Source organism: Myotis lucifugus, unplaced genomic scaffold (assembly GCF_000147115.1).
Source record: "Myotis lucifugus unplaced genomic scaffold, Myoluc2.0 scaffold_41, whole genome shotgun sequence".
Taxonomy (NCBI): domain Eukaryota; kingdom Metazoa; phylum Chordata; class Mammalia; order Chiroptera; family Vespertilionidae; genus Myotis; species Myotis lucifugus.
Window position 1 is genome coordinate 4,945,620 of NW_005871089.1, and position 8,495 is coordinate 4,954,114.

General features: G+C 45.0%; 1 non-coding gene across 1 annotated transcript; it reads right to left on the bottom strand.

Annotated features, from left to right (window-relative positions):
- Positions 1–5,446: 5,446 nt before the first annotated feature.
- Positions 5,447–5,608, bottom strand: LOC111825827. Its single transcript, XR_002829027.1, has one exon. It is a non-coding gene; the product is annotated as a U1 spliceosomal RNA (small nuclear RNA).
- Between the last annotated feature and the right edge of the window lie 2,887 nt (positions 5,609–8,495).

Here is an 8,495-nt window from a genome sequence, read left to right on the forward strand (position 1 = left end):
CCTGTGGTCACCTCGGCAACTGAATCCTGGGCCCAAGGGACTTGATCCAGCTGGCAGAGCACCTACGTCAGACAAGAGATGGGGCCTCCATTTGGGGTCCCAGCAGCCTAGGAGCATCTCAGCCAGGAAACAGACTGTCACTGCACCTGGAGGCCACCACAGGGTGCAGGACTCTATGTCCAGAATATGTGACATCAAAGGCCATCTCATTTCTGACTCACAGCTATTGTCTCTTTCATTTTTTAAAATATTAGAGGCCCGGTGCACGAATTCGTGCACTGGTGAGGGCTGGCTGGCCAGCCCCAAATCGCTGCCAATTGGGCCAGGCAGGGGGGAGGGGACAAAGGAGGTTGGCCGGCCAGCCCCCCCCCCCCCCCCAGTGGAACTCCCGGTCGAACTCCCGGTCAAACTCCAGTCAAGGGGACAATTTGCATATTAGCCTTTTATTATATAGGACTAGAGGCCCGATGCACAAAAATTTGTGCACTCGGGGGTAGGGGGTCCCTCAGCCCGGCCTGTGCCCTTTTGCAGTCTGGGAACCCTCGGGGGTGACCACTTGCTGGCTTAGGCCTGCTCCCCGGGGGATCAGGCCTAAGATGGCAATCAGACATCCCTCTGGCAGCCCGGCAGCCCTCGGGGGATGTCCACTTGCCAGCGGGGAGCAGACCTAAGCTGCAGTCAGACATCCTTAGTGCTGCTGAGGAGGCAGGAGAGGCTCCCACCACCACTGCTGTACTGGCAGCCATCAGCCTGGCTTGTGGCTGAGCAGAGCTCTCCCCTGTGAGAGCGCACTGACCACCAGAGGGCAGCTCCTGCATTGAGCATCTGCCCCCTGGTGGTCAGTGTGTGTCATAGTGACCAGTCATTCCCAGTCTTTCTGCTGTTAGGGTCAGTTTGCATATTACCCTTTTACTATATAGGATTGAGGCCTGGTGCATGGGAGGGGGCCGGCTGGTTTGCTCTGAAGGGTGTCCAGGATCAGGGTGGGGGTCCCGCTTGGGTGCCTGGCCAGACTGGGTGAGGGGCTGATGGCTGTTTGCAGCTGGTCACACCCCCTTCAGGGTGGGGGTCCCCACTGGTGTGCCTGGCCAGCCTGGATGATGGACTGATGGCTGTTTGCAGCTGGTCACACCCCCTTCAGGGTGCGGGTCCCCACTGGGGTGCCTGGCCAGCCTGGATGATGGGCTGATGGCTGTTGGCAGCTGGTCACACCCCCTTCAGGGTGGGGTCCCCACTGGGGTGCCTGGCCAGCCTGGATGAGGGGATGATGGCTGTTTGCAGCTGGCCACACTCCCTTCAGGGTGGGGGTCCCCACTGGGGTGCCTGGCCAGCCTGGATGACGGGCTGATGGCTGTTTGCAGCTGGCCACACCCCCTTCAGGGTGGGGGTCCCCACTGGGGTGCCTGGCCAGTCTGGGTGAGGGGCTGAGGGCCGTTTTCAGGCTGGCGGGTGACTGAAGCTCCCAGCCTCTTTTTTTTTTTTTCTGGGATTTATTTACCTTCTATAGCTGTCACTGGAGCTGAGAGCCGGCTCCAGCTCTGAGGCCGCGGCTGGCTGAAAGCAGGTATCTGAGTTTGTGTAGCTTCTATAATTGAAACTCTGTTACCATCACTGGCACTCTAAGCTCTGAGCCCGCTGCCAGCTGAAAGTAGGTTTCTGGAGTTTGTTTAGCTTCTATAATTGCAACATTGTTGCATCCGGAGCTCAGAGCTGGGCTGAGGCAGGCGGGGAACCTTGGCTTCCTCCATCACTGGAGCAAGCAAGCCTCCTGCTCGCTTCAGCTGCGTGGCTGCCGGCCGCCATCTTTGTTGGCAGTTAATTTGCATATCCTGCTGATTAGCCAATGGGAAGGGTAGCGAGGTTACGGTTAATTACCATGTTTCTCTATTATTAGACAGGATAATTCAAGTATTTTAAGGAATAATTTGCATATAGTGAGATTCACCCATTTTAGGTATATAGTTTGATGAGTTTTGGCAACTATGTGTAGTTGTAAAAAAAAAAAAGCAACACAATCAAGATGTAAAATATTTTCATTACCCTGAGAAGTTCTCTCATGCCTCTTTATAGGCAATTTATTGTCCCCACCCCTAGCCCCTGGCAACCACTAATCTGCTGTCCCTAGTTTTGCCTTCTCCAGAATCTCATATAAATGGCCTTTTTGTATCTGTATTCTTTCACTTAACATAATGTTTTTCTTATGAAATTCATCCATGTTGTTGTGTATATCAATAGCTTGCCTTTTTATTGCTAAGTAGTATTACATTGTGTGGCCCACAACTTAATTTTTCATATACCAGAAAAGAAATATTTGGGTCGTTTTCAGTTTGGAGCCATTATGAAAAAAAACTGCTGTAAACATTCTCCTACAGGTCTTTGAATGGATATGTGTTTTATTTTTCTTGGTTACATACCTAGGGATCAGGTTGGTGAGTCACATGTGGGTATGTGTAACTGTACAAGAAACTGCCTGACTGTCTTCCGAAGTGGCTATTGCTCCACAAAGTGGCTATTATCACTTTGTATTATCTTTCTTTTTTTTAAAGCTATTCTAGTAGGTATGTAGTGGTGTTTCATTGTGGTTTTAATTTTCACTTCCCTAGTTACTAATAATGTTAAGCATTTGTTCATGTAGATATTTTCCACCATATCTCATCCCCGAGGATGTTTCTGTTTAAATCCTTTGCCCATTTTCAATTGGCCTGTCTGTCTTATTACTGAATTGGAAGAGTTCCTTATCTATTCTGGATTCAAGTCCTTTATCAGTTATGTGTTTTGCAAATATTTTCTCCCAATCTATGGTTCGTATTTTAATTTTCTTTTTAATTTTGGTGAAAGCCAATGTAATTATGTTTTCTTTTGTATGAATTGTACTGTTTGTCTTCTCTAAGAAATCTCTACCTAAATTAGATCACAAAGATCTTCTCCTATATTTTCTAATATAAACATGTAATACTATAATATCTCTCTAAGTGCTACTTTAAATTGTGCCCTAAATGCCCTAACCGGTTTGGCTCAGTGGATAGAGCATCGGCCTGCGGACTGAAGGGTCCCAGGTTCGATTCCGGTCAAGGGCATGTACCTTGGTTGCTGGCACATCCTCAGTGGGGAGTGTGCAGGAGGCAGCTGGTCGATGTTTCTCTCTCATCGATGTTTCTAGCTCTCTGTCCCTCTCCCTTCCTCTCTGTGAAAAATCAATAAAATATATTTTTAAAAAATTGTGCCCTAAAAATTTTGATATGTTGTGTTTTCACTTTCATTTAATTAAAAATATTTCTAATTATTCTCATGGTTTCTTCTTTCAATCATGAGTTATTTTTAAATGTGTTGCTTAATTTCCAAATATATGGGGATTTCCCAGATACCTTTCAGTTACCAAATTATAGTTTAATTTCATTATGATGAGAGAACATATTTGTATGATTTTAATTATTTTAAACTTTTTTGAGATTTGTCTTATGGCTCAGAACACGATCTTGGTGCTGTTCCATATGCCTTGAAAAGAATGTATATTTTGCTTCAGTTGGGTGGAGTGATCTCTAAGTGTCAATTAGGTTAAGTTGGTTAATACTGTTATTCGAGCTATCCATATCTAGACTGCTTTTCAGTCTACTCACTCATTCTGTCAAGTATTGAGAGAAAAGTGTGTTTTGTCTATTTCTCCTTCCAGTTCTATCAGTTGTAACTGTATGTATCCTGAGGGTATGTTCCCAATACATACACATTGAGGTTGCTTTTCTTCTTGATGAACTTGACCACTTTATCATTATGCATTGTCCTTCTTTATTCCTGGAATATTCTGTATTCCAAAGTCTACTTTGCCACATGTTAATACAGATACTTCAGCTTTCTTTGGATTAGTTTTGGCATGGCATGTCTTTTTGTCATTCTTTTACTATTAACCTACGTAGGTCTTTAAGCTTAGGCTTCTCCTAGACAGCCTGGGTGGGGTTCCAGAGGGTTTTTCTCACTGTTGCTGTTCCACCAATAGCTTTCAAAGGCCCTTGCCTGCCTCCCCGGAGGGGCCCCTCTATGTGCTCTTGCTCTCTCCCTAGAGTAGCTGCTGTTACTGTTCTCAGTTCTGCTTGCTCAGCACCTGGGACTCGAAGGGTGGGCCTAGGCAGTGTTCAAGTCTGGTGGGACTTGAACAGGAGAGCCCCTCCCACAGGAGTTGACTTTTATCCTTTCCCCAGAAGCAGTGGCTCTTAATTTCTGCTTCTTATCACCCCTAATGGCTTTATTTGAAAGAACCTCCTCTCGAAGTAGATGAGTTGTGTGTCTATCCTCCAATCGCCTTTTATATGTACGTGCCACCAAGTGTGTGAAAGGGCCTCTCCCCTCTTCTGTTCCTCCTGCTCCCCCTCCAATCTTCCTCTTAGGAAATGGTGGGGGCGGGACAAACTCCCTCACACCTCCCACATGCTCTCTCAGGGCAAAACCGTCTGTCCCAGCTTTCCTCAGAGAGCCTGTCACTCTTTGGGAGTCAGTTCTCCTGGTTACCTATGACATCCTCAGCTCTCTGATGGGTTTAAAATTCATACTTTTGTAGATTGTCTGGCTTTTTCTTGTTAGATTGGGAGTGACATTCTCTTGTGGCTTTCTACATCCTAAGAGGAAGTGGAACTCAAAGGGGTTTCTGTACATCAAGTGCCTTCTGAGTGACGCCTACTGCCTCTGAGGCAATGTGTGCAGTAAATAGTGTCTCTTGGGTATTTTCATTGCCCCATAGTTTGGGTTGTGTTTGCTGTCACTTGTTTAGCTGACATTCACTGAGTCCCTACTCCATTCCAGCTCTGTTCTGAGTGTATCAGTGATGGGGAAAATGAGACATTTTGGGGGGGGCTAGCAATCTGAATCTGTGCCATTAACATAATGCACATTCTTATTAGCCTATAGTCTAGCCACTGCCCCTTTAATTGTCTGGTCCTGCAAGACCTGTTTACTCCCATTTTAGAGAGGCCATAAACCATCCCCAGACGGAGTTATCAGTGCTTGTGCCAGGCCTTTAGTTGTGGTCTCAAGGCCCCAGCACATGGGGCTCTTTAAGAACTTGCAAAGGAGACAGAGAAACCCTTATTTTGGAGACAAAGGGCTAGAAAGATATAAAAAGGACAAGCTTCCTCCATTGTTTTGCTCAGAATTTGAGAGACATTTTTCTCTGAGCCCACCAGCGTAAAAAAGTGTAACTCCATTTCTCTAAGCATTGCTTGGTTTTTCTCCAGTCTTCTGTAACATCGGTTCATTTCAAGCCATTTCCAACTCCTCCCACACCCACATCCTTGGTTCTATCTTCAAAATATAACCAGTTCCTTTCAAAACAAAACAATGGACTCACCAAGGGCCCCACAACTGCAATTATCCCAGAGAAATACTAGTAAAGACTTATTTTGGCACTTTTAATGTGTGCTCCTGATGGTTCTGTTGCTCACCAAAGCCTGAAATCTACTAAGGGAGAGCGCAAACACAGTCCCCCACTACTATAAATTATGCAATCGAGTTCCCACATTTGGGGAAATTGCAGGGTCAGCCCATCTGGAACATAATGGATAAGCCTCACCTTGGGAAAGCCATCTTCGTGATTATGGTATCTCACCTGCCACACCAGCTGGGCATACTTTTTTACATTTGTGCTTCAAAAGATACTATCAAGAGAAGAAAAAATGGCAGCCAGATAGGCAGATGTGTTGTGCACATCCTCCTGGGACCAGGCTGGAAAAGCAACTAAATCGGAGAACATCCACTTGAAATTAACAAATTAGACACAGCTGAGGAGACAATTTTCAATAAGGAAGGGCAGAGGACTCCTGGAGAATGTTAGGAATGGGGATCAGGACTGCAGAGGGATGCCCCCCTACCCCCCCGCCCCAGGCCGAGAAGGTAAGGTGGAGGCTGCATTGCACCAAAGTCATGTCCCTTGGTGACAGGCATAACACCAAATTGTGAAAACCCACAGGGCTGCTGGTGCCCAGGAAATCTAGACCTGGGACCACAGCCATGGGGGGCAAAAGATGGCCTGAAAAACGGCCTGAGTGGCATGGTGCCCGTGGGGGTGGGGGCGGGAAAAAACCCGCAATTTCATGGTTGTTTTCCTTTCATTTTGTCTTTGCTTTTATTCTCTAAACCCAGAATATAGGACTTTTCAGCTGCAAAAACTCACCCAAGGCTCTGGTGCAGGGAGAGGCACAGATTTGTGTATCCTGAGGAGAGGCTGGGGAGGGAGGTAGGGCAGTGATATGTGACCAAGACTCTTCCTAACCCTCCAAACCTAAGCAACCATTTCTTCCCAGAAGAGCTAGCCCCTCCCAGGGGCCTCAAGGCAGGGAATACAGCCTGCAACACCCTCCCTGCATTCTGAGCTATACAAAGGAAACAAAAGCTCTGAACAGACCCAAAGAGCCCTCAGTGGCTGGGTTGGAAGAGGGGCCAGTCCACCCCACTATTCTGGGAATCAGACTGATAAAAACTCCAGGTTTCCAGCCAACCCCACTGGTCTCCATACAAGGATCTCTGACCAACCAAGGCCAGAGCTATATTTGGGCCACTTGTGGAGGAGTAGTTCTGGGTCATTTGATCCCCGGATAGCGAAACATCACCAACCCCACCCACCTAAAGCCCTGACAGAAACAGAAGCTTGAGTGGTTAAGATTGACAGCTGGCAGACAGGCAAAGTAGGCAGATTGGTTCCACCTGCTTGCAACAAAGGCCTGTGGACACAGACACAGCAGAGGAGTGGTGGATCGCCAAAGACAGTGCCTGACAGTGGTTAGCACCTAAATACCTAACAGGGAGCCCAGAAATAACCCAAGCCATTATGCTCAATTAATATTTGACAAAGGAGGCAAGCACATACAATAGAGTCAAGACAGTCTCTTCAATAAATGGTGTTGGGAAAATTGGACAGATACATGCAAAAAATGAAACTAAATTACCAACTTACACCATACACAAAAATAAACTCAAAATGGATAAAAGACTTAAACGAAAGATGGGAAACCATAAAAATCTTAGAAGGATCCATAGGCAGCAAAAAATCAGACATATGTTGTAACAATATCTTTACCAATACAGCTCCTAGGACAGTGATGGCGAACCTATGACACACGTGTCAGAGGTGACACGCGAACTCATTTTTTTGGTTGATTTTTCTTTGTTAAATGGCATTTAAATATATAAAATAAATATCAAAAATATAAGTCTTTGTTTTACTATGGTTGCAAATATCAAAAAATTTCTATATGTGACACAGCACCAGAGTTAAGTTAGGGTTTTTCAAAATGCTGACACGCTGAACTCAAAAGGTTCGCCATCACTGTCCTAGGACAATGGAAACTAAGGAGAAAATAAACAAATGGGACAACATCAAAATAAAAAGCTTTTGCACAGCAAAAGAAACCATCAACAAAACAACAAAAAAGCCCTGCATGGGAGAACATATTTGCCAATGTTAATCCGATAAGGGTTTAATCTCCAAAATGTATAGGGAATTCATACAACTTAACAAAAGGAAGATAAACAATCCATTCAAAAAATGGGCAAAGGACCTAAATAGACACTTTTTGAAAGAGGTCATACAGAAGGCCAAGAGACATATGAAAACATGCTCAAAGTCACTAATCATCTGAGAGATGCAAATCAAAATGACAATGAGATACCATCTCACACCTGTCAGAATGGCTATCATCAACAAATCAACAAAGACAAGTGCTGGAGAGGATGTGGAGAAAAAGGAACCCTCCTTCACTGCTGGAGGGAATGCAGACTGGTACAGCCACTATGGAAGACAGTATGGAGGTTCCTCAAAAAATTAAAAATGGAACTCCCATTTGACCAAGTAATCCCACTTCTAGAAATATATCCCAAGAAATCAGAAACACCAATCAGAAAGAATATATGCACCTCTATGTTCATGGCAGTACAATTTACAATAGCAAAGATTTGGAAACAGCCTAAGTGCCCATCAGCAGACGAGTGGATTAAAAAACTGTGGTACATCTACACAATGGAATACTATGCTGCTGTAAAAAAGAAGGAATTCTTACCATTTGCAGCAGCATGGATGGACCCAGAGAGCATTATCCTAAGAAAAATAAGCCAGTTGAAGAAAGATAAATATGATATGATCTCATTCATTTGTGGAATATAATGAACAATATAAACTGATGAACAAAAATAGATCCAGGAACACAGAAGCATAGAACAGACTGTCAATCCTCAAAGGGAAGACAGGGAAGGGTAGTGGGGGTGGGGATAAGAGATCAACCAAAGGACTGTATCCATGCATATGAGTATGACCAATGGACACAGACAATAGGGGGTGGGGGCATGTGGTGGGGGATAAAAGTGTTCAGGGAGTGTTCAATGGAAGAAAAAGGAGACATATGTAAAACTTTTAACAATAAAGAATTATTTAAAAAAGAAAAAAGAAGATACTATCAAGGAAGTGAAGCCCTGGCTTGTTTAACTCAGTAGTTAGAGCATCCACCTGCAGACCAAAG